This window comes from Lygodium microphyllum, chromosome 10 (genome assembly GCF_053477565.2).
Source record: "Lygodium microphyllum isolate KBCC chromosome 10, Lygodium_microphyllum_v1.1.10, whole genome shotgun sequence".
NCBI classification, from domain to species: Eukaryota; Viridiplantae; Streptophyta; class Polypodiopsida; order Schizaeales; family Lygodiaceae; genus Lygodium; species Lygodium microphyllum.
This window is the reverse complement of record NC_141144.1, coordinates 28,610,814-28,636,749: the sequence shown is the minus strand read 5'-3', so window position 1 is coordinate 28,636,749 and position 25,936 is coordinate 28,610,814. Positions and strand designations below refer to the sequence as shown.

The 25,936-nt window shown below is 48.1% G+C and overlaps 1 protein-coding gene across 2 annotated transcripts in view; it reads left to right on the top strand.

Moving 5' to 3' along the window:
• LOC148029832 (inositol hexakisphosphate and diphosphoinositol-pentakisphosphate kinase VIP2-like) overlaps positions 1 to 25,936 on the top strand; it is a 269,020-nt gene that overhangs the window by 103,039 nt on the left and 140,045 nt on the right. The window lies entirely within an intron of this gene.

Sequence of the window (25,936 nt, the reverse complement as noted above, 5' to 3'; positions counted from 1 at the left end):
ATCTTTGTAACAAATGGGTTTTCCCACAGTATATTATAAAGCGCTCTATGATGACTGTTCATTGAATTTGTACCATTATTGTGCACTAATATATGCTGTGTAGAACTGAAGATAATAGAACTGTCTTTATATTTATGGTTGGTTGTCATGTATGTATATGCATATTTCTCTTGGTATGCAATTTATTTATCTCAAATTTAAAGCTCTTCATGCTATGTTCAGCATTACATTACACTTTTGTGAATGTGACACAGGCATACACACTTGATACAAAATTGTTGCTATCTAAATAATTATGATGGTTGCTGTTATGAATTACTTCCATCTAATAAATGCTTGCAATTGTGGAATGAGCAAATAGAATCTGCTCTTCAGACCTATGGAGTGTGCCATGTGTTGTACAATGGAAGCATAATCAGAAAAATGTGATATAAGGTTGAGGCCTTTGAAGTGTGTGATGTTCCATGAAAGGATCCTCGTAGTCTACTGCTCAAACTGTGCTGTGAACTTGTGGTGTTTGGCATTGCAGCATCTTTGGCACTTTCTCTCTCTCCTCCCAAGAGGCTGAGGTTTGCTGCCTCCCTTGTCTTGGAGAAAAGTTTGTGGTAGCTATGTCTTAGGACAGACTGTTCTGAGATGCCCAATCATTCTACACGTGAAGCACTGCCCAGGAGGGCTTGAGTAGGAGACTGGCTGTAGCAGCAATTCTCTATGAATGGATGGGATCCTAATCGCCTTAGGAAGGGTGTGAATGGGACTAGTAGGATGATGATAATAACCAACGGGTTTTTTTTAAAATTGGGGAAGTGGGTGTGTGTCTGAGACCACATCTGCAAAAGTCCTCTCTCTGTGGATAACATTGCCAACAGCATTCCCATCTGAGACAAGGCAGTGAACTACTCGTCAAGGCCAGAGAAAGAGATGGTGATGGCAGTGCCATCTCCTACAGAAGAATATTCCTTGCCCTTGATCCCCTATCAAAATAAGCAACTGAAGACATGACACTGAGTGTATTTGTGGTGAGTGGTTCCTCGAGTTTCTCGGTTGAGCTTAACTATATCTGGAAGCATCTATTTCCCAAGGGTACCACTTGAGCAAACCTCACTGGAGTGCCAGTGAGAGCTGTTCGGATGGTGTCTTTTAGGTTGTTAAAAGGAGGGTGATATCCAACCAATGGGCAGGCCAAAGACAATGTCTCAAAGGCCATTTTGCTCCTGAGGGCAAGCTTTGTATTTGGAGCAAAGGGGATAGGCAGGAAAACATTGGCTGAGGGTGCGTTTGATGGGCTAACTTGTGGGTTTTGTCCACTCCTTGTATCTGATGGGCTGTAGTGTCTTGGACTTTGTGCAGGTCCAAATCCTACTGTGGTGCCAAGTCAATCCGGTGCTTGAGGGGAAGGGAAGATTGAAAAGGTGGGCAAGGAAGGAGCTTGTGCAAGGAAATATAGGAAGGCAGCAATCAGAGAATAGGCTGCCATTGCCAGGGTCGTCTCTGTATGCAGTATGGACTGATCCGTACAGTACCGTACAATGCGTAGTTGTACAATTTAGTATGAAAAAATAGGCACCTTCTGGCCACTCTTCTTCAAGCTTACAACTTTCTTTTTTCCTTTCTTCTTTGTTTTCTTTTCCTTCTTTCTTTCTTATTTCTCTCTCCCCTAAGCCTTTGTCTCTCTCTCTCAAGCCTTTCACACCCTCTTTTTTTTTCCATGAAGATAAATGAATTAAGAAGTAAATATTTACATCAGACCATGAGGTCAGCAAAGAAAAACAGACAGAAATGAACGTCTACCAAGGCTCTAACAGAGAAAAATCACACAGAAAGGACAGGTGGTGCGGAGTGGACAATATCCAGCCAGGGAGCAGCAATTTTAGGAAGAACCAGATAAGCTGACACCATAGAGCAGATCTACCATAACACTAAACCACGAACATGAGCCACATGACCATGGATGCCCGATGTTGAATAAAAAATAAAGGCATTCCGAGTACGGAAAATATGCCATAGGGCTGTCCTTCTAAGAAAATGGAAGAGGTAGGAATAATGTGAATGCAAAGTAGACATGGAGGTCATCTTTTCCATTATCCACGAACGAGCTGATATTTGGTGCTGAGTCACAGAGGACCACACACAGGAAACAAAACTCCAAATCTATCGAGCAATAGGGCAAGAGACAAAGAAATGAAGCAATGTCTGATCACATGTAGTGCAAAATATACAATGACCAACAGAGATCTTGTGAGCACACAACACATCCCCAGTTGGAAGACCCCCCAATAAGCAACCTCCATGTGAACACTTTACCTTGATAAGGAACCTTAGATTTCCAGAGTTGGATGAATCTTTCGTGCCGCTTCTCTTTGCTATCCCGAATATGCCATAATTTATTAGCCTTTCTAGTGATCCATCTCTTGGCCTCCACTATCTGATGATATATCTGATTAGCTGATAAGGAGGAGAATTCACTACAAGGAGAAGTATTGGCTATCTCTAGGTCGTTGGATTGGGCTGATAAATATTTGCTGCGAGACAAGTTTGACTGGATAGCTCATTTGGGGTTATAGACAGTCCTTGATGGTGTCATTCCTAGGGTAGCCATGTCTTTATTCTTTCCGACATATTTGTTAGCACTTTTGAGTGCCTCGAGGATATCATGACATTTGTTCGTCCATATAGAACAGGCTTCTCAGGTTCTCTCCTTTACCTACGTTACAGCCATCGTCTCCCTAGCGATCCACAACCTGCCCAAAGGATTCTTTCTTTTTCCACAACATGAATTGGATAGGCTGAACTAGTTCCAAAAGAGACTTTTGAGTCCAAGGAAGCAATGGCAGAAAAAACGAAATCATACTGATTATGATGCATTGAGGAACTTCAAGTCTCACATGAAGAGGCCAGCCTTGAGATTTCTAGTACATGAATCAATCATGAATACGGGATGACATCCAATCAAGCAAGGCACACGGAGCTACATCCACATCAGTAGGATAACCCACATGTCTGGTTATCTCTCCCTAAGAACAACAGTGTAGATTTTTGAGCATTAATATAAAGTCCCGATGCCAAAGCAATGAGTCCTTCCATAACATAAAACGAATGGGGCGAGTGAGAGCCTTCAAAGTAGTAGGAGTCCACGGCAGCAATGCCAAGAAATATGTGAGCATTGGCAGCATAATTGTCTGAGCCACTTTGAGGCGGACATGGAATGGCCACACTGGCGTCTTCCAATACATAAACTTCGCTATCAGTTTTTGTGAAATCCAGTCCAGTAGCTCCTTTGGCCGCACATCCACCCCCAATGGGTATCCAAGATGCCTGACAATGGATCCACGGGGAACAACCTGGCCCTGCCAACCCAATGACTATAAATCAGACTCCGTGCAATTGAGTATGGCTGATTTGAAGGCATTGATGCGAAGACCAGAAGCATGACCAAAGAGCATCCAAACATCTAATGCCTTGCGAATGTTGTCCTTGTCCGCCCGCAAAATCATAAAGCTATCATCAGCCAGAGATTGGCTAATGAAGTGCTGTCCCAAAGGAAGAGACAATCCGGCCAGCTGAGCAGAAGCTGCCATTGAAGATAACATTGAAAGCACCGGGTGAGTCTCCAGGGCAAAGAAGAGAGGACTCAGAGCAACCCTGTCTGACGGAGCGTGCAAGGACAAATGACTCTGTAACCCCACCATTGAGCATAACTCGTGAAGAAGCCGCAGCACTAATGGTGTAGATCAATCGGGACATCGGAGTACCAAAACCCATAGCAGACATGAGTTCTGCAATGAAGGACCAGTCTAAATAGTCAAAAGCCTTTTCCAAATCCAGTTGAATCAATACCACTTCCTGACTGGAATGCCTCGCATAGTCAATAGCCATTTGCACATTTAAGATATTATGCAGAATGTTGCGGCCCTTAACGAAACCATATTGGAGAGGATGCACAATAGCTGGGAGATGCTTGTGAAGCCGATTCGCCAGCACTTTGGAGAAGATTTTATACATCGAACCCATCAAAGAAATTGGTCTCCAGTGTTGCAGCATTGACGGCGAAGGAACCTTTGGAAGCAGTTTGATATGACCTTCTTTCTAATAGGAAGGCATGATCCCTGTTTCCCAAACCTGCTGAAACATAGCGGCTAATGGCTTCACCAGCTGGGTGGCCGAGTTCTCAAAGAATTCATTAGTGAGACCATCCCAACCAGGACTTTTATCCTTAGGCAGGTGTAACAAAACATCCATAACCTCCTCCTCGCAAATATCTGCCTCCAAAGTAGCTTGCATATCAAGTGGAACCTGCTGTCGGACCAGATCATAGAAGACCGAGCGTGCATGCGTAACCTGGCTAGAAGGCGACGGAGAAGAACCAAGAAGATCCACAAAATAATTTCTGCACATATTGACAATGGTCTGCGGATCAGTGACCATGCGATCTTCTAAATCCTGGAGTCTAGTCATATTTTCTCGAGCAGGAGAAGCATGCAAGGCGCGAAAGAACTTATGAGTCTGACAGGCACTATCTTGCAATGTGTCAGTCAAGTTGTGCAGCTTGGCCTGCTGATAAGATTTCAGCTGAAATACTTGACTAAGATGAGCCAAACGCATCGCCAGTGACAGGAGAAATTCATCATCTGGGGTGTCCACCAGCAGCGAACGGACCAAAGCCAGTAAGTCCTCCGCTGCATGTCGACGCCGCCGACAAATAGAGGCATGATGGATCCCATACTGCCGAGCAACCCGCTGCACATTAGAGAGCAGGCGTGCAAAGGAAGCCAAGCCCTCAGAGGCGAAGTCCACTAAGAACCTCTAAATCAATTGTTGCATATAGCCCTGAAAGATTGGATGCTTCAAATAAGACGAGTTGAAACGTAAAGGGAGTCTATCCAGGAACTGCATAAAAGGTGCAATAGGTTGTGCAAGCATCTCAAGCTGGAGGGGGAAATGGTCCGACAATGCATATTGCTGCAAGACTTTCATTTCCAGCATGTCAGGAAGAAAATCATCCCCTTGCATGATATACATTCGGTCCAACCGCGACCAAGTAGTTGCATATTGTGCGGAATGAAAAGTGAACCCTGAAGAAGAAGGGTGGAGCCAAGACCAGAGATCTTGCGTAAGTACGTGAAGAGCGAAGGCATTCCACACCCGGCTTTCCGGAGCATCCATTACCGAATGCCCTGAAGTGGACTGAGAAGAGTCAACACACATATTGAAATCTCCCATAAAAAAACCCCTTCTGCCAAGTGACATGGAGCTCTGCAAAGTCGTCCAAAGATCCCGTCGGGATGCGGGGTCATTCGGAGCATAGAGGCCCAGCAACCATAAAATCTCTCCTTCAAATAAGACTTCGATTACCAGAAAGGGGCCATGTACATAATTTTTAATAAGAATAGGCTGGTATTTCTCATGGACAATCATAAGCACGCCCGAATAGTGCCTAGCATGTGTCCCTGTATAAAACAGGTGGAATCCATGGCAATCCACCACTTTTCCTACTTCACCGTGACTCTTGTGCTCAACTGCACACAAGACATCCCACTGGTTCTCATGCAAGACAGTCCACATGGCATGTTGCTTATGACGAGAGCAAATGCCTTGCACATTCCACGTGGCTATCTTCATATATCGTTAAAAGAAGAGAATCAGGAAGGAGGCACCTATTGCCTCAATTTCACCTTTTCCGCGAGAGCGTCCAGGACACCCTCATCCAGAAAATCAGCTAACACTGCAAACGAATTCTGGCGGCCCGCTTTAGAGGTAGATGGAATATCCACTGCCTTGGGAGTGGAACGGGGATAACGACGATCCCAGGGTGTAATCACATTACCTCTAGTATCAAACACCAACTTAGCAGGTGGGCCCTTTGGACCATCTGTATAAACCTTCCTTGTAGACTGATTACGAGGGGCTGAAGGAGCTATAGTACGCGCAGCTTGCTGCGAAGAGAACATTTCTTTCCTGCGCATATACGTGCGCACGGAATCCTGTGAAGCATTAGGCCCAGAATCCGCCAGCAGGCCTGCATCCAACTTTTTACTTTTTTTGGATGTGCCTCGAGCCAATCATTGCTACGGGGATCCAAACCCAGGACCTGCTGTTTACCTTTATCTCGAACATTAGGTGGCTGGGGGGACCTTCTGTGCCGGAGCATCAAGCACCATGTCATCCTTAGGCAGCACAACATGCGCATCTGAAGACGGTTGCCTCTCTGGGCATTCGGCCATAAAATGCCCCAATTTACCACACGAAAAGCAATGTCCGGCAAAGTTGCCCCATTTCAAGCGAAAGTGCAAAGGATGCATGCCAGAGCAATTGAGGCGAAGCCACGCAGGCCTTTTCCTGGCTGTGTCCCATAACATGCATAAACGGTTTCTATTCATAGCCCTTACGCTTGGGGGAACTAGCACCGTTCCCACAACTGCCATCGCCTCCTTTAACAATGGCCAATACACTGCCGGACAATTTTCCACTTCCACCCATACCGGGCATTCTCGTTGAAGCAGGCGCTGAAAGTCTGCCATAGGGCGCCATGGCACAGCATGGACCAAGCGGCGATCAAAGAATAATGGCAACTTGGACAGGAGCTCAGCCCGATGTGTCTCTGATTTCAGTAGCACCTCATAAAAGCCGCGGGGTCCAAGAAAGATCTCCTCAACACACTCCCCTTGTAATAAATGGTGCAGCCACTGGTGAATATGGGAAAGCACTGGGATCCTGCCAGTGAAGAAAAGTATAACTGCACGGTCATAAAACACCGAAAAAGACCGCAAGACTGATTTTGGGTCCACCGTGGCTTCCAGCACTTCATCAGTTCCCGAGTCAGAAAAAGCTTCATGATTATGCTGGACATAATTGCCAAGCAGAGTATTGGCAAAGTCCAGCAAATGCTCCCAGTCAATCTCCTGCGAATCCACAGGATCCGAGGCAACCTGCGCATAGGAACGTTCCTGAGGGCCCATTGTCTCATCAGAAATATGCTTGGAGCGTTTGCCCGCAGGCGGCAGGTTAGAACCAGAAGGCATCTCCGTGCACGGCACCATATCCTCCGGCTCCTCTGTATCCGAATCAGGACCAAGGGTTGCCACTGTCCGGTCGATGAAATCCATATCCAGGCCAGCCATATTACTGTCCTCTCTCTCTTTTAGGCGCGCAGCCAAGGGCAACGTCGCAGGTCCGCGGAGTAGGTCAGCCAGGTCACAGGTCAGCCGACGTCTCAGGTTCTCTCTCTTTTTTCGTAAAAGGTAATTGTATTAATTACGAAAAAAAATACAAGATTACTTGATTACAAGATACATGACGACGATCCAAGCCATCATGTGAAGAGGTTCTAAGTACTACAAGTTACAATGTCATGGCAAGGATGCGGAGGAAATTGCCATATGCCAGGGATGCAAGTCCTCCGTAGAAAGGTTCTCTCTCTCTCTCTCTCTCTTTTTTTTTCTTTTTCGTAAAAGGTAATTGTATTAATTACGAAAAAAATACAAGATTACTGGATTACAAGATTACAAGATACATGATGACACAAAGCCATCATGTGAAGAGGTTTTCTCTTTCTTTCTCTTTGTCTTTTTTCTGATTACAAGATACACGAGGGCCCTAGGCCAACGTGTGGGGAAGCCCCGTAGTAATGTACTGAAAAGGTTACACCAATCATGGCAACGACCCAGAGGCAATTGCCATATGCCACGGATGCAAATCCTCCCGAGGGAGCAAGTCGGAGTGTCGGATGAGATCTAGCTGCCAATGCAAGAGCCCTTTAAGCCTGGCAATATGTCGCGGTACATTAGAGGCCGAATCAAAGAGAAAAGCATTGCGCGTGGTCCAAATGTGCCAGCATCCCCAATATCTAAAAAAGTGAAATAAGATCTTCTCATGCGACTGTGGCGGTGCGGGATACTTCGGGCGCACAAAAACCCAGTCGAAAGGAGTTAGCGAGGACCCCACCACCGCGCGCCAAATGTGCGACAAGAGTGACCAGATATTCTTGGCGAGTGGGCAAGAGAGAAAACGATGTCGAGCCGATTCCGCCGGTGTGGTACAGAAGAAACAATTGTCATTCGAGATGCGACGCTTGGCAAGGGCCGAGGCCAGAGGAAGACCACCAATCATGACCCGCCAAAGAAAAACCTTGCATTTGAAAGGTGTTTTATTTAGCCAGCCCTCCATCAGCGTTTTCTGCCACCATGACAGCGATTTCCGCAGTCCCCAAACAGTATTAGCTTTCTCTCCCAGCCATTGGTGATCTTGAACAAGAAGATGATACACCTGATTAGTAGAGGCCTTTTCCAGATTCAGGCGGCCTGCAAGGTCCCAATCCTGCCAAGGGCGATCCACAGCCAAGGCAGGAAAGGGTTGCCTACCCTGAAGCTCCGACGAAAGCTGGTCCCATAAATCACGGTATCCACGCGGGATCTTGAAGAGTCGCCGAGCAGTCCGAAACGATACGAGGACATTGCGAGTGGCAAGGGTAGCATCCGCAACCGACGTCACACCTAAACGGGCCATGCGATTAAATCTTGGTCTGAGCTGATGTTTGTCTTCCCATGAAAGGAGTCTCGATACTGCCAACAATTCCAGCTGAAAGGAATTAGTCTGCAAGCGGTCCCCTACTGGGTGCCAAGGGGCCTTTTGGAGCACCACTTTCCAAGAGCCGACCAAGTGCAGTAACAAAGAGGAAGACGGACTGGAAACACGAGAGTCAGCATTAAGGACATGCCACCAGGAGGTCCGAAGCCGTGTGTTGCCATGGCGGAGGCCGCTGTCCTCAAGAAAATAATGGGCTATGATGGTCCATGGGTGATGATCCACACACATGGCACGGAAAAGGGACCAACGGAGAGCTAACATATGAGTGTGTGCATCCAAAATAGCTCCACCACCCATGCGCTTAGGGGTACATGCATGTGACCATGAAATCCACGAAATGCCGGCCTGCAGTGAATCCTTCTTCCACAGCATGAAACGAATGGGACGAGTGAGGGCCTTCAAAGTAGTAGGCGTCCATGGCAACAAAGGCAGGAAATACGTTAGCATTGGTAGCATGATTGTTTGGGCCACTTTGAGGCGGACATGGAATGGCCACGCTTGCGACTTCCAGTACATAAACTTCGCCGCCAGTTTTTGTGAAATCCACTCCAGCAGGTCTTTTGGCCGTACATCCACCCCCAATGGGTATCCAAGATGCCTGACAATGGAGCCACGGGAAACCACCTGTCCTTGCCAGCCTAGGGACTGTAAATCAGTCTCCGTACAACTGAGAATGGCTGACTTAAGGGCATTGATGCGAAGCCCAGAGGCCTGACCAAAGTCCAAACATCTAATGCCCTTCGAATGTTGTCCCTGTCCGCCTGCAAAATCATAAAGGTGTCATCAGCCAAAGATTGGCTAACGAAGTGTTGACCCAACGGAAGAGACAGCCCGGCCAGCTGAGCAGAGGCTGCCATGGAGGATAACATTGAAAGGACCGGGTGAGTCGCCAGGGCAAAGAAGAGAGGGCTCAAAGGACAACCCTGTCTGACCGAGCGTGCAAGGACAAATGGCTCTGTAACCCCACCATTAAGCATAACTCTGGAGGAAGCCTCAGCACTAATGGTGTAGATCAATCGGGACATTCGGGTACCAAAGCCCATAGCCGACATGAGGTCTGCAATGAAAGACCAGTCCACATAATCAAACGCCTTTTCCAAGTCCAATTGAATCAATACCACTTCCTGACCGGAGTGCCGCGCATAATCAATAGCCATTTGCACATTTAAGATATTATGCAGAATGTTGCGGCCCTTAATGAAACCATATTGGAGAGGATGCACAATAGCTGGAAGGTGCTTGTGAAGCCGATTCGCCAGCACTTTGGAGTAGATTTTATACATGGAGCCCATCAAAGAGATTGGTCTCCAATGTTGCAACTTTGACGGCGAAGGGACCTTTGGAATTAGTTTGATAAGGCCTTCTTTCCATGAGGAGGGCATGACCCCCGTTTCCCACACCTGCTGAAACATGGCCACCAATGGCTTCACCAACTGCGTGGCGGAGGTCTGAAAGAATTCATTAGTGAGGCCATCCCAGCCAGGACTTTTATCCTTCGGCAGATGCAACAAGACGTCCATAACCTCTTCCTCGCAAATATCCGTCTCCAACGTGGCTTGCACATCAACTGGAACCTGCTGGCGGACCAGATGATAGAAGACCGAGCGGGCCTGCGTAACCTGGCTAGAAGGCGAGGAAGAAGAACCAAGAAGTTCCATAAAATAGTTTCTGCACATAGTGACAATGGTCTGCGGATCCGTGACCATGCGACCTTCCGAATCCTGGAGTCTGGTCATATTTTCGCGAGCCGGAGACGCATGCAAGGCGCGAAAGAACTTATGAGACTGGCAGGCTCTATCTTGCAATGTGTCCGTCAAGTTGTGCAGCTTGGCCTGTTGATAAGATTTCAACTGAAACACTTGAATAAGATGGGCCAACCGCCTCTCCAGAGACAGCAGAAAATCATCATCAGGGGAATCCAGAAGCAAGGAACGGACTAGAGCCAGTAAGTCTTCTGCTGCATGTCGACGTCGGCGGCAAAGCGAGGCATGATGGATCCCATACTGGCGAGCAACCCGCTGCACATTAGAGAGCAGCCGTGCAAATGAAGGCAAGCCCTCAGAGGCGAAGTCCAATAAGAACCTCTCAATCAGCTGCTGCATATAGCCCTGGAAAATTGAATGCTTCAAATAAGAGGAGTTGAAACGTAAAGGGAGCCTATCCAGCAATTGCACAAAAGGTGCAATAGAATGTGCCCGCATCTCAAGCTGGAGGGGGAAATGATCCGACAACGCATATTGCTGCAAGACCTTCATTTCCAGCATCTCGGGAAGAAAATCATCCCCCTGCATGATATACATTCTGTCCAGTCGCGACCAGGTAGTTGCATATTGTGCGGAATGAAAAGTAAACCCTGAAAAAGAAGGGTGAAGCCACGACCAAAGATCTTGCTTGAGTACGTGCAAAGCAAAGGAACTCCACACCCGGCTTTCCGGCGTATCCATTACCGAATGCCCTGAAGTGGACTGAGAAGAGTCAACACACATATTGAAATCTCCCATCAAAAACCCCCTTGGACCGAGTGACATGGAGCCCTGCAAAGTGGACCAAAGATCCCGTCGGGATGCGGGATCATTCGGAGCATAGAGGCCCAACAGCCAGAAAATCTCTCCTTCAAATAAGACTTCGATCACCAGAAAGCGGCCCTGCACATCATTTTTGACAAGGACAGGCTGATATTTCTCATGGACAATCATCAGCACGCCCGAATAGTGCGTAGCAGGGGTTCCTGCATAAAATAGACGGAATCCATGACAATCCATCACTTTTCTTGCTTCACCGTGACTTTTGTGCTCAACTGCACACAATACATCCCACTGGTTCTCATGCAAGACGGTCCACATGGCATGTTGCTTATGGGGAGAGCAAATGCCTCGCACATTCCACGTGGCTATCTTCATGTATCCTCAAAGAAGGAAGTCAGGAACGAGGCGCCTGCTGCCTCGATTTCACCTTTTCCGCGAGAGCATCCAGGACACCCTCATCCAGAAAATCAGCCAATACTGCAAAAGAATTCTGGCGACCTGCTTTGGAGGTAGAAGGGAAATCCACTGCCTTGGGAGAGGGGCGGGGATAACGCTGATCCCAGGGTGTAATAACATTCCCTTTGGCATCGAACGCCAGCTTGGCAGGTGGGGCTTTGGGGCCGTCGGTATAGGCTCTCCTTGGAGACTGATTACGGGGGGCAGACGGGGCCGTAGGACGCGCAGCCTGCTGTGAAGTGGCCATTTCTTTCCGGCGCGTATACGTGCGCACGGAATCCTGGGAAGCGGGAGGCCCAGGATCCGCCAGGCCTGCATCCAACTTTTTACCTTTTTTGGGACGTGCCTCAATCCAGTTAGTGCGACGGGAATCCACACTCAGGATCTGTTGTTTACCTTTATCCATGACATGAGGAGACTGAAGGGCTTCCTGCGGCGTGGCATCAAGCACCATGTCGTCCTTGGGCAGCACAACCTGCGCATCCTCCGAAGACGATTGCTTTTCAGGGCATTCGGCCATGAAATGCCCCAATTTACCACATGAAAAGCAGTGGCCCGCAAAGTTGCCCCATTTTAAGCGAAAATACAAAGGATGCATGCCCAAACAATTGAGGCGAAGCCACGCGGGCCTTTTCCTGGCCGTGTCCCATAGCATGCATAAACGGTTGCGGTTCATCGCCCTGAGGCTTGGGGGAACCAGCACTGTTCCCACAACTGCCATCGCATCCTTCAACATGGGCCAATAGACCGCCGGACAGTTTTCCACCTCCAGCCACACCGGGCATTCGCGTTGAAGCAGACGCTGGAAGTCGGCCATGGGGCGCCATGGCACAACATGGACCAAGCGGCGATCAAAGAATAGCGGCAACTTGGACAGGAGATCAGCGCGATGGGTTTCCGATTTCAGCAGGACCTCATAAAAGCCGCGAGGTCCAAGGAAGATCTCCTCAACAGACTCCCCTTGCAATAGATGGTGCAACCACTGGCGAATATGCGAAATCACTGGGATCCTGCCATTGAAGAAAAGTATAACTGCACGGTCATAGAACACCGAGAAGGATCGCAAGACTGATTTGGGGTCCACCGTGGCTTCCAGCACATCATCCGTTCCCGCAACAGAAAAAGATTCGGTATTATGCTGGACATAATTGCTGAGCAGAGTATTGGCGAAGTCCAGCAAATGCTCCCAGTCAATTTCCTGCGAATCCACAGGATCCGAGGCCACTTGCGCATAGGAGCGTTCCGGAGGACTCATTGGCTCATCAGGCATATGCTTGGAGCGTTTGCCGGCAGGCGGCAGTTCAGAACTCGGCGGCAACTCCTCCGTGCATGGCACCATATCTTCCGGCTCCTCTGCATCGGAATCAGGGCCAACGGCTGCCACCGTCCGGTCAAGAAAATCCAAGTCCAGGCCAGCCATACTGCTGACTTCACACGCGGTGTCAAGGGGTCAGGCACAGGCGGTGCAGAGTTGCAGGGCGCTGCAGGTACCGGTGACGGGCAGCATTGGACAGGCGGGGCAGACGTCAGGCGTGAGGCGGGCAGACGTCAGGCATCAGACGTCAGACGTCAGGTGCAGCAGGTAGAGGCAACGGGGAGCGTTCGACAGGCGTGGCGGACGTCAGCATCTGACGAAGGCGGGCAGACGCTAGGTGTGGATGAAGGCGAGGGCAGGTACAGACGTCGTGGCAAGCGTGACAGGCGCAGGTAAGACAGGCGACGGCTGCTGCGACAGGCGTACGCAGGACAGGTGCAGACGGGCGCAGGGACAAAACGGGCGCAGCGACGAACGACAGGTTCAGCGTCTGGCAGCTGGCGTGGGGGAAGAAGATCCATAGACGATACGATCGACGCCGCGCTCTTCCGCGTCTTCAGCCATGGAAAGAGGTTGGCGACGGAGTAGGACGAGAAATGTTAGGGTTCAGAGATGGCGGACTGTCAAGACCTGGCGAGCCCGTTGACTCTCGGCAGCATCTCTCCTCCTCTCTCTCTCTCTCTCTCTCTCTCTCTGTGAACAGAGTCAGCAGAGCTGCTGTCACGCATAGATGAAAACGAAACCCTAGAACAGTTCTGCAGCTGCTTTCGAAACCCTAAAAACAGGTCTGTACAGGAATTTCGAAACCCTAGAACAGCATCACAGATGGAAACGAAACCCTAAAACAGTTCTGCTCTCTCTCTCCCTGAGGCTGGAATCATCAATCTGCAGGTCGTCTTTTGTCTGCCACGTCAAGTTGTTGTCTTCTTTCTTGTCATGCCAATATACACCGCGCTGGTCCCAAAGGCTCTGGACTACACCCCTGGACTGCGCCTCTGCCCGTCACGACTTGCCCTGGCCTTTAGTGTCACGAATACCCTGCTGCGCTCAGATTCTCAATATTGCCAGGGGCCAGCGCAGGCGTGAGCTCTGACGGGCGTGAGCTCTGACAGGTATGCAGGCGCGAGCTCTGACGGGTATGTTCTGACAGGCGTGAGCTTCTCTCTCTCTCTCTCTCTCTCTCTCTCTCTCTCTGTAGACCGAAGGTTGCATGTGGGGAGGCAGCACGGGTCGAGAGGACAGGCAAGGGCAGGGCAGAACGGGCTTCTCTCTCTCTCTCTCTCCTGACCTCTCTCTCTCTCTCTCCTGACCTCTCTCTCTCTCTCATCTTTCATCTCTCTCTCTCTCTCTCTCTCTCTAGCCTCTCCCTCTCTCTCATTTCTTGTGTCTCTCTGATGATGGTTTTACTATTCAGCTAGGATATATGGACACCTATCTCTCCCATAGCATACGGGTTGCTATATCGGACAGATTGGCACCTCCTCACATAGGCTTCAAATGGAGACAGGCAGATGTACAAATACCCTAGCAGAGGATAGGACTTGCTAGCTTTGTGGTCAAGAGCCTGAGGCGAGGAGCACTACATATGTAGATGCACAATATACTATGACATATGAGGACGGTATCACTGCCTCTTCCGTGATGGATTTGGACCCCTTTGTTGCGTCATGGAGTATGAGGACCAGAGATGCCTAGGTCTTTTCCTCCTGGAGCTCGAGAGGTGCTGAACTGCACTACTACGAGACAGGAGGCCAGCTCACCTAGAGGGACACACACAGAGAGCAGTGACAGACTTCTTCTACAGAGCCAACCCTATTGACATTAGCAGCCTAGCAGAGGCAGAGCCACCCCACCAGACACCTTACAGACCACACCATGGAGTCACATTGGATAGAGCCATTTCCCTTCGTCGAGCATGACGATCCCGTCTACCAGGAGCACGTCTGAGGATGCCACACCACAGTCAGATTAGAGCCATTATCACGAGACACCGAAGATTCACCACCAGGCATATCAGTGAAGCAGCTAGGGACCACATCATAGCTGAGATCATGTGCAGATCTTGAGATCAGCTACAGCCCATAGTCTCCACCACACTTTTGTACATGGTTCTATAAGATTTGGTTCTCCTTTCCTTTCCTTTTCTTTTCTATCGATGGAACAGCACTACACATGGTTCAACCCTAGTATAGTCCCATCGTATAGTTATTTTCAGTATTGTTTCATAGGCCATCCACTTATTTGTAATGTTATCTTTGCCTTACTGATGAGATGACAATAGACATGGATGTACTCTGGATTTTGTCTCATAGACCACATTGGCCTTATGTAGACGTTTATATATATATATATCTTTCTCAACCTACTCTCTCTCAAGCCCACACTTCTCTAATTTGTATGATCATTCATGTATGATGTATCCAGTCCCATCTATGTAGTTTGCTGCTATGTGGTTGGGGTGGGACATTCAAAGCTCTTTGAGCTATATGAGTCCATTTGCCATATGATGGCCTGCTTTCATCTTGCATCTAAGGTCTTTTGTGGCTGAATAAGTCATGGAGGCTCCCCTTCCTTAGTGCTCGCAGAGTGTTCTCTCTCCTCTGCACCACCCCCTTCTTGGTACACTCACACCACTGACAATAGGAAATGTGGTCTAGGCCTGAGCAGTGTGTTGGAGATCATTCACCCCTTACCAAATGCTGCCGTCTTCTGCTGCTGTCACTTCTTTTCTTTTACCCGCCTTGTTCTCTCTCCATCTCTCTCATGTTGGGTGTAAAGCCCCTTTGGGTGTTAACTCCCATTTATCCCACATGTATGAACTTATGAATGTAAACACACCCTTTACTTGTACCCTGACATATAAATACCTTTTTATTCGTTGCGTACCGTGCAACACACTAGTACACTCTTACTCGATGCTCTCAGCTCTCAGCTCTTAGCTCTATCTTTGCTAATTCCAAACTCGCATTCTAGTAAGCACTCCAATGCAACAAATTGGTATCAGAGCTGTTGGTTAGAGCATTTTCCCAAGAGTGTCACAGGTCATGGCACATGTGTATGCAGTGTCTCTAAAGAAGTGTACGCAGTGTCTCTGCTCTCTCTAAAACATGTGTAAGCAGTGTCTCTGTGATCACTGTACAAGCATGTGCCTCCGCCAATGCTGCTCTAAAGAAGTGAACGAGAAGGCCCATGGTGGACCTCTCGCAATCACTTATACGTAATACTCTATAAAAGGGAGTCACAACAATGACAACGACACATACTTTTTACCAAAACTGCTCATTAAGGCACAAGCGCTGCATGGCTTTGGCTTCCTCTGTCTCATGCTCATGCCACTCATTCCATAGAGTGGACACCAGCCTGACTAGACTCTGAGAGCTTTGTTTCCTTGTCTAAGGCAATTGAACTAGACATTACTCGTCACGTGGCATGCTCCCCCGGCTTCGTCGGATTGCGTCCATCCCCGAGATTGTTCACGCCCCCTTGCTCCGTCAGATCGCTCCCTCCCGCCCCGTCTGATCGTGCCCTCCAGATCGCTGGCCGTCTCCCTCGCCTGACTGCTTCTCCCCCGCCTGGCCGTTTCCTCCCCGCCCAGACGTGACTGTCCCCCGTCCCGCGTCTGGCTTCTTTCCTTCCGCCTGGCCACTCTTCCTCCCCTCAGATACCACTGCGACGTGATTGGTAGTTCTCTCAGAAGGGATGCGCAATGGAAACCTCTGGTCAGACGCTGGCGCACTTAGCGAGTGCCCCCTAGTTAAACACCTTGTGCGTAGTCCTCTTTGAGAGGAGCAGCTCTTAGTCGTCCGAGCTAAGGAGATGGAGCTAAAGGAAACAATGAATTATGGTCAGGTAGTAGGATATTCCCTAGCTAGGGTCCAGATTCGGGACTGGCTTCACTCCACGTTGCGTATCGGCACAACGCAAATCCTAGAGGTGGTCCTAATGGGCTAAGGGATCTTTATGTTCCGGCTCAGTTCGCGGATGCAGTTCGCGAGTTACTCGCTAGTTCACTATAAGCGTCCACGAGAGGGGTCATATACATGGTCCCTTGGTATAATGCCATTACTGTGGAGGCGTTTACACTCCACAACAGGTTTCTCCGGTACCCGGTCACCCTTCTTTTCTGCGGCCTGGCGATAGAGTATCGCCAGTTGGTGGAAGACTTTGGTCGGCTCATTGGCACTGTCCTTCCAGCGTCTTTCGCGGATGGAGTGATAGCAGCAAGAGTCCCAAAGGTATGGTTCCAGGGATTCCAAGGCCAAGGTGGCGTGGGCGACCATCATACGACATAGGTCAGAGGGAGGGCTTGGGATCATAGACCCAGAGTATCAGAGTATGGCCCTCTTGGGCTAGCTTGCCCGCAGTCTCACACCAGGCGGCCAGACCTGGAAGGTCTTATTGCAGGAGGGCCTTCAGGATTGTAGATTGAGGCTTAGCAGTGAGTGGAGGCCATCCTTGAGATGGATCTTCACGTCAGCCCGGATTACCCCCCCAGATCACCTTTCCTTCGCAGCTTACTCCGCATGTGGCAAGGTCTCCACAAGGCTCTTATCTAGAGCTCCCCAGGCTGTTCAGATGGTCCTAAGGGTCCACCCACTAAGCTGGCTTTTGATACTTGAGGTAATGTCATTACCCCATGGGATCGTCGTTATCCCCGCTCCATCCCCAAGTCAGCAGATATACCATCCACTTCCAAATCTGGTCGTCAGAACTCTTTTGCCGTGTTAGCTGATTTCTTGGATGAGGGTGTACTAGACATTCTGGTCGACAAGGTCTCATCGAGGCAAGCTGTGCCTCGTACCTGATCCTCTTTTGAATCCACATGAAGATAGTTACGTGGAATGTGCGAGGAATTTGTTCTCGCCACAAGCAACATGCCATGTGGACAATATTGCATGAGAATCAGTGGGATGTCTTGTGTGCTGTTGAACACAAGAGTCATAGTGAAGCAGGTAAAGTTGTGGATTGCCATGGTTTTCGTTTGTTCTATGCAGGGACACATGCCAGGCAGTATTTTGGTGTGCTTATGATTGTATATGAAAAATATCAGCCTGTTCTTATCAAGAATGATGTACATGGCCGCTTTGTGGTCATTGAAATTTTATTCGAAGGAGAGATCTTATGGTTACTTGGCCTCTATGCTCCGAATGATCCTCTATCTCATTGGGAGCTTTGGCATACCTTGCAGAGTTCCTTGTCCCTTGGCAGACGGGGTTTTTTAATGGGGGATTTTAATATGTGTGTTGATTCTTTACAGTCCACATCAGAACATTCAATCATGGATGCGCCGGAAAGACGTACGTGGCAGCAGTTGGATTTTGCCATTCTTAAGCAAGATCTCTGGTCTTGGCTGTATCCTTCTTCTACAGGGTTTACCTTCCATTCTGCCCAGTATGCCACAACATGGTTGCGGTTAGACCGCATATACATCATGCAGGATGATGATTTCCTTCCTGAGATGCTCGAAATGAAAGTATTACAACAATATGCATTGTTGGATCATTTCCCTCTACAGCTTGAGCTCCTTGCACAACCAATTGCTCCTTTCAAGCAATTTCTGGATAGACTCCCGTTGCGTTTCAACTCGTCTTATTTGAAGCATGCAATCTTCCAGGGCTATATGCAGCAATTGATTGATCGGTTCTTATTGGATTTCTCATCCCAGGGCACTGCTGGCTTTGGTTCGTTCTTTGCTGGTGGACACTCCCGATGACGCATTTCTGCTATCAGTGGCAACGCGTCTGGCTGATCTTAATAAAGAGTTTCAGTTGAAATCCTATCAGCAGGTCAAATTGCAACATCTGACGGACACTCTGTAAGATAGTGCTTGTCAGACCCATAAGTTTTTTCGAGCTCTCCATGCCTCTCCTGCTCGAGAGAATATGACGAGGCTCCAGGATGAAGAAGGTCAAATGGTTCTTGATCCGCAGATGATTGTGAATATGTGTAGAAATTATTTCCTCGACCTTCTTTGTTCTACTTCTCCGCCTTCAGGCCAAATTACTCATGCTCGTTCAGTTTTTTATGATCTGGTCCGCAATCAGGTTCCTCAGGACATGCAATCTACTCTGGAGGCAGATATTTGTGAGGCGGAGGTCATGGATGTTCTGTTACACTTGCCTAAGGATAAAAGTCCTGGCTGGGATGGTCTTACCAATGAGTTCTTTGAGTTTTTTGCCACCCAGCTCGCGAAACCTATGACGGCTTTGTTTCAGCGGGTATGGGAAACGGGGATTATGCCTTCCTCTTGGAAAGACGGTCTTATTAAACTGCTTCCAAAAGTTCCCTCGCCATCCATGTTGAAACAGTGGCGCCCAATTTCTTTGATGGGTTCTATGTATAAAATATTTTCAAAAGTTATGGCGAATCTCCTCCATAAGCGTCTTCTTGCCATTGTGCATCCTCTCCAATATGGTTTTATTAAGGGCAGAAACATTTTGCACAATGTCTTAAATGCGCAACTGGCAATTGATTATGCAAGGCATTCAAATCATGAGGTTGTACTGGTTAAATTGGACCTGGAAAAGGCTTTTGATTATCTGGACTGGTCTTTCATTGCAGAACTTATGTCTGCTATGGGCTTTGGTACCCGGATGTCTCGTCTGATTTATACTATTAGTGTTGCAGCATCTTCGCGGGTCATGTTGAATGGAGGAGTTACCAAACCAATTGTCCTTGCCCGCTCGGTCAGACAGGGGTGCCCTTTGAGTCCTCTCTTCTTTGCCCTTGCGACTCATCCGGTTCTTTCGATGCTATCTCATATGGCAGCTTCTACTCAGTTGGCTGGATTGTTGCTTCCCTTTGGACAGCACTTCATTGGTCAATCCTTGGTGGCTGATGACAGTTTTATGATTCTGCGTGTGGACAAAGATAATCTACACAAAGCATTAGATGTTTGGGCTCTTTTTGGTCAGGCCTTTGGTCTGCGCATAAACGCCTTCAAATCGGCCATTCTCAGCTGCACGGAGTCGGATTTGCCGTCACTGGACTGGCAGGGCATGGTTGTCCCCCATGGCTCCATTGCCAGGCATCTTGGGTACCCTTTGGGGGTTGATGTTTCCCCAAAGTAGCTATTACAGTGGATTTCACAGAAACTGGCAGCTAAGTTTCTGTATTGGAAGTCTCAAGCCTGGCCCTTCCATGTTTGCCTCAAAGTAGCCCAGACAATAATGTTGCCAATGCTTACATATTTCTTGCCATTGCTACCCTGGATTACTACGACACTGAATGATCTTACGAAGTCTATTCGTTTCATGTTATGGAAGAAGGATTCCTTGCATGCGGGTATTTCCTGGGTTTCTTGGTCGCATGCATGCACCCCAAAACGCATGGGTGGAGGGGCTGTTTTAGATGCCCACACTCATATGCTGGCACTCCGCTGGTCTCTTTTTCGCGCCATGTGCTCGGATTGTCATCCTTGGGTCGTCATAGCCCGTTACTTTCTTGAGGATCACGGGCTTTTGCATGGTAATACCCACATCCGTAGTTCGTGGTGGCATGTTCTTAATGCGGATTCTCGCTTCTCCAGTTCTTCCTCATCTCTGCTTGCCCATTTGGTGTGTTCCTGGAAATTGGTCCTCCGGAAGTCTCAGTGGCATCCAGCGGAGGATCGTTTAGCCACTAATTCGTTTCAATTGGAACTGTTGGCAGTCTCCTGGTTAATTTCGTGGGACGGTAAACATGAGCTTCGACCACAATTCCATCGTATGGCACGTTTGGGCTTAACTTCGGTTGCGGATGCTACTCTTGCCAGTCGCAATATGTTCATGTCGTTTCGTACAGCCAGGAGGATTTTCAGGATCCCTCGTGGATACAGGCTTTTATGGGAACACCTTTTGAGGGTGCTTCAGAGCAGACAACCCTTTCCTGCCCTTGCTACGGATCGTCCCTGGCAGGATTGGGACTTTGCAGGCCGGCTGCATTTAGAAAAGGCTTCAGCTAACCAGGTGTATCATCTTCTGATTAAAGATCATCAATGGCTGGTTACTAAAGCTAATATTCTATGGGGATTGCATAAATCCTGCTCATGGTGGAGGGTAACTGTGATGGAAGGCTGGTTAAATAAGACACCATTCAAATATAAGGTCTTTCTTTGGAGGGTGATGATTGGTGGTCTTCCGCTTGCTTCAGCTCTTTCAAAGCGCCGAATCTCCAATGACAACTGTTTCTTTTGCACCACCACTGTGGAATCCGCCCGTCATCGTTTTATTTCTTGCCCCCTTGCTCAGAAAATCTGGTCATTCTTGTCAGCAGTCTGGGGAGCGGTGGTTGGTTTCTCGCTTCGCCCGTTTGATTGGGTTTTCGCGCAGCCCAAATATCCCACACCGACTCAGCCACATATGAAGATCTTGTTTCACTTTCTTCGATATTGGGGCTGTTGGCACAACTGGACCATTCGGAATGCTTTCCTTTTTGATTCCGCTTATAATGTTCAGCGGCATATTGCTAGGCTTAAAGGTTTCTTGTATTGGCAGATAGATCTTCTCCGGCACTTTGACATCCTCTCTCGGGAGGACTTACGCTCGTGGCACATGGCAATTTCCTCCGCGTCTTTGCCATGATTTTGTAACTATTTGGCCCTCTGGTTCTTGTAAACAGTCAGTTTGTACACACGATGGGGTAGAGCCATCGTGTATCTTGTAATCATGAAAACTTTTCGTAATTAATACAATTACCTTTTACGAAAAAAAAGAGAGAGAGAGAGACCTGTGCTGTTTCTGTCTTCCGCGAGCTCCTGGTGTGGCATCCAACCTGCACAAGTACGGAAACAATATGGTTGGACTGGATACGGCTTTTATCGACCAAACGGTGGCAGCCCTTGGTCCAGAATCTGATACAGAGGAACCAGAGGATATGGTTCCTTGTACGGAGGAGATGCCCCGTGCTCAGAACTTCCAGCCTGTGGGCAAACGCTCCAAGCATATGTCAGAAGAGAAAATAGATCATCAGGAATGTTTTTATGCTCACGTTGCCTCTGACTCTGTGGATTCGCAGGATATTGACTGGGAGCATTTACTGGAGTTTGCCAACACTCTGCTTAGCGAGTATGTCCAACATAATCATGCAGCTTTTTCTGACTCTGGAACTGAAGATGTTCTGGAAGCCACGGTGGATCCGAAAAGTGTCTTGCGCTCTTTTTCGGTGTTTTGCGACCGTGCTGTTATACTCTTCTTCACTGGCATGATTTCAGTGCTTTCCCAAATTCACCAGTGGCTGCACCATTTACTATAGGGGGAGTGTGTTGAGGAGATTTTTGTTGGGCCTCGAGGCTTTTATGAGGTGCTGTTGAAATCTGAGACGCATTGGGCTGATTTTCTGTCTAAACTGCCATTGTTCTTTGATCGCCGTTTGGTCCATGTTGTGCCATGGCGCCCCATGGTAGACTTTCAGCACCTCCTTCAACATGAATGCCCGGTGTGGGTTGAAGCGGAAAATTTCCCGGCTGTCTATTGGCCGTTGTTAAAGGATGCCATGGCCGTTGTGGGAACTGTTCTGGTCTCCCCGAGCCTGCGGGCCATGAATCGCAACGGTTTGTGTATGTTATGGGACACTGCTAGGAAAAGGCCTGCATGGCTTCGTATTAATTGCTCTGGTATGCATCCTTTGCACTTTCGTTTGAAATGGGGCAACTTTGTAGGACACTGCTTTTCGTGTGGAAAATTGGGGCATTTTATGGCCGAATGCCCAGAGAAGCAACCATCTTCAGATGATGAGCATGTTGTGCTGCTGATGGAAGATATGGTGCTTGATGCTCCGTCCTAGGATGCAACCCAGCCACCTAAAGTTCTGGATAAAGGTAAACAACCTGTTTCGGGTTTGGATTCCTGTGGCAATGACTGGGTAGAGGCACGTCCCAAAAAAGGGAAAAAGGTTGATGCTGACCCGCTAAGTTGGCTTTCGATACTCCAGGGAATGTGAATACTCCATGGGATCGCCGTTATCCCCGTTCCATCCCCAAGACAATGGATATTCCGTCTACCTCTAAAGCTGGCCGTCAGAACTCTTTTGCCGTGTTAGCTGATTTTTTGGATGAGGGTGTCCTTGATATTCTAGCAGAAAATGTTAAATCGAGGCAAGTGGTGCCTCATTCCTGATTTTCTTTTTTTGAATACACATGAAGATAGCCACGTGGAATGTGCGAGGCATTTGTTCTCGCCATAAGCAACATGCCATTTGGACTGTATTGCATGAGAATCAGTGGGATGTCTTGTGTGCGGTAGAGCACAAGAGTCACGGTGAAGCAGGAAAAGTTGTGGATTGCCATGGGTTTCGCTTATTTTATGCAGGGACATACGCCGGGCATTATTCTGGTGTGCTTATGATTGTACATGAGAAATATCAGCCGGTCCTTTAAAAAATGATGTACATGGCTGCTTTGTGGTGGTTGAAGTTTTATTTGAAGGAGAAATCTTATGGTTGCTGGGCCTATATGCTCTGGATGACCCTTTATCCCGCCGGGATCTTTGGAATACCTTGAAGACCTCCTTGTTACTTGGCAGACGGGGTTTTTGATGGGGGATTTTAATATGTGTGTTGATTCTTCACAGTCCACTTCAAGGCATTCGGTGATGGACGCTCCGAAGAGTCGGGTGTGGAATGTGTTTGCTCTTGCTGTGCTTAAGCAAGATCTATGGTCCTGGCTACACCCTTCTATTGTAGGGTTTACTTTCCATTCGGCGCAGTATGCCATTACATGGTCGCGGTTGGACTGAATGTACATCATGCAGGATGATGATTTTCTTCATGCGATGCTGGAAATGACAGTCTTGTAGCAATATGCCTTGTCGGACCATTTCCCTCTCCAGCTTGAGATACTTGCACAACCCATTGCACCTTTTATGCAACTGCTGGATAGACTCCCTTTATGTTTCGACTCCTCTTATTTGAAGCATTTGCTCTTTCGGCACTATATGCAGCAATTGATTGACAGATTTCTATTGGACTTCGCCTCTGAGGGCACAGCTTCCTTTGAACGATTGCTCTCTAATGTGCAGAGGATAGCCGAGCAATATGGGATCCACCATGCCTCTGTCGGCAGCGTCGACACGCAGCGGAGGACTTGCTAGCTTTGGTTCGTTCTCTGCTGGTAGACACTCTAGATGATGAATTTCTGCAGCTGAAATCTTATCAACAGGCCAAATTGCAAAAATTGGCTGAGAATTTGCAAGATAGTGCTTGTCAAACTCATAAGTTCTTTCGCGCGCTGCATGCCTCCCCTGCTCGAGAAAATATGACTAGACTCCAGAATTCAGAGGGTCAAATGGTCACTGACCCTCAGACTATTGTTAATATGTGCAGGAATTATTTTCTAGATCTTCTTGGTTCTTCTTAGTTACCTTCTGACCAGGTTACGCATGCACGTTCAGTCTTCTATGATCTGGTCCGACATCAGGTTTCACTTGATATGCAAACTACTTTGGAGTTTGATATTTGTGAGGAGGAGGTTATGGATGTTTTGTTGCGCCTGCCTAAGGATAAAAGTCCCCGTTGGGATGGTCTCACCAATGAATTTTTTGAGAGTTTTTCTACCCAACTGGTGAAGCCATTGATGGCTATGTTTCAGCAGGTTTGGGAAACAGGGTTCATGCCTTCCTCATGGAAAGAAGGGCTTATCAAATTGCTTCCAAAGGTTTCTTCGCCGTCAATGTTGCAACATTGGAGACCAATCTCTTTGATGGGGTCGATGTATAAAATCTTTTCCAAAGTGTTGGCAAATCGGCTCCACAAACATCTTCCGGCCATTGTGCATCCTCTTCAATATGGTTTCATTAAGGGCCGCAACATTCTGCATAATATTTTAAATGTGCAAATGGCCATTGACTATGCAAGGCACTCTAGTCAGGAAGTGGTATTGATCCAATTGGATTTGGAAAAGGCTTTTGACTATTTAGATTGGTCTTTCATTGCAGAACTTATGTCTACCATGGGCTTTGGCACTCGGATGTCCCGCTTGATCTACACCATTAGTGCGGCGGCCTCTTCGCGAGTTATGCTAAATGGTGGTGTTACAGAGCCCTTTGTCCTTGCACGCTCTGTGAGACAGGGTTGTCCTTTGAGTCCTCTCTTCTTTATCCTGGCGACTCATCCGGTTCTGTCGATGTTATCCTCCATGGCAGCTTTTGCTCAGTTGGCCGGATTGTCTCTTACTTTTGGTCAGCACTTCGTTAGTCAATCTTTGGCGGATGACAGTTTTATGATTTTACATGCGAACAAGGATAATATTCACAAGGCATTAGATGTTTGGACGCTCTTTGGTCATGCTTCTGGTCTTCGTATCAATACTTTCAAATCACCTCTTGTCCGTTGTACGGAGTCCAATTTACAGTCATTGGGCTGGCAGGGACAGGTTGTGCCTCGTGGTTCCATTGTCAGGCATCTTGGGTACCCTTTGGGTGTTGATATTCGGCCAAAACAATTACTACAGTGGATTTCACAGAAACTGGCAGCGAAGTTTCTATATTGGAAGTCGCAAGCTTGGCCCTTCCATTTTAGCGTCAAAATGGGTCAAACAATTATGCTGCCAATGCTCACATATTTCTTGCCATTGCTGCCTTGGACTCCTACTACTTTGAATGCTCTCACTTGGCCCATTCGTTTCATGTTATGGAAGAAGGATTCATTGCATGCCGGTATTTCGTAGTCGCATACATGTACCCCCGAACGCCTGGGTGGTGGGGCTATTTTGGATGCTGAAACTCATATGCTGGCACTTCGTTGGTCTCTTTTTCGTTCCATGTGTGTGGAGCATCACCCGTGGGCCGCTATAGCCCGTTACTTTCTTGAGGACCGCGGGCTTCTGCATGGAAATACACAAATTCGAGGCTCCTGGTGGCATGTGCTTAATGCAGACTCTCGGTTTTTGAGTCCTTCCTCATCCCTGCTTGTTCATTTGGTCGGCTCCTGGCAATTGGTTCTCAAGAAGGCGCGTTGGCATCCAGTGGAGGACCGCGTAAATACTAACTCTTTTCAACTGGAATTGTTGGCAGCCTCGAGATTACTTTCATGGGAAGGCAAACAGGAGCTTAGACCAAAATTTAACCGCATGGCCCGTTTGGGT